The 1,016-nt window shown below is 43.2% G+C and overlaps 1 pseudogene; it reads left to right on the forward strand.

Annotated features, from left to right (window-relative positions):
- The first annotated feature begins 232 nt into the window (after positions 1–232).
- Positions 233–795, forward strand: LOC121570367 (annotated as a pseudogene).
- Positions 796–1,016: the final 221 nt, after the last annotated feature.

The following is a 1,016-nucleotide window of genomic DNA, read 5'->3' on the forward strand; positions in this document are numbered from 1 at the left end:
ACATTAGAGTATTTAGAGCTTGTACGGTTATTAAATATTTATTCCCCTACTGATATTCCCATTAATTTGATATATCCTCACTTTATGCAAATTTCACCTAGCCCCTCTCTTCCTTTCTCTCCCTCTACCTCCTCCTATATAAAACCTCTCTGTATCTGAGTTCTAGTACGTCCCTCTGAGTCCTGGAGAGTAGAGAAGAACAGCTCACACCAGTTCAGCTTCAACACAAACCATGTTCCCTGCATCTCTGCTGCTACTGTTTGCAGCTGCCTCCTGTGAGTTCCTGATTGTAGTCTGATCAGTATAACCTGTGTTGCTGTGATACTGATGTGACTCCTTGATTGATCTGACCTGTCTTTCCTCTCCCTCCTCAGGTGTCCACTGTCAGGTCGTACTCACACAGGCTGAAGAGTCAGTCCAGGGGACCCCTGGGGGATCCCTCAAACTCACATGTGCCTGTCGTGGAATCACTCTCAGCAGCAGTTACATACATGCACTGGATCCGCCAAGCACCTGGAAAAGGACTTGAATGGATCATTTACAATCATTCTGACACTTACAAGAGGAATACCCCGGTAGTATGGGGCCGATTCACTGTATCGAAGGACAGCTCTAACTTCTATCTGCACATGAGCCAGTTGAAGTCAGAGGACTCTGCAGTGTATTACTGTGCTAGAGACTCACTATGGTTAAACTAATGACAATAGCCGTACAAAAGCCATCTGTAGAAAAAGGAAGGACGTGAACAAACACACAGACACTCGTATGGTATGACCAGTAGACCATGACAAGGGGATGCATGAGGAACAATTCTAATGATGTATCAAATAATAACACAATGATACACCTGTTAAATACATGGTGCTAGTGTTGTTGATGCACCAACAGGGGGCATATGATTACAATAAAGACCAGTAACTGAAGAAGGCTCTGCTAATTCATTTATTACAGTGTCTGTGTGTGTTTTAGTTGTGTAAGTCGAATTGAAAGAATATTGCTACGATTCTGTGAAATAT

This window comes from Coregonus clupeaformis, chromosome 7, assembly GCF_020615455.1.
Source record: "Coregonus clupeaformis isolate EN_2021a chromosome 7, ASM2061545v1, whole genome shotgun sequence".
In the NCBI taxonomy this organism is placed as follows: domain Eukaryota; kingdom Metazoa; phylum Chordata; class Actinopteri; order Salmoniformes; family Salmonidae; genus Coregonus; species Coregonus clupeaformis.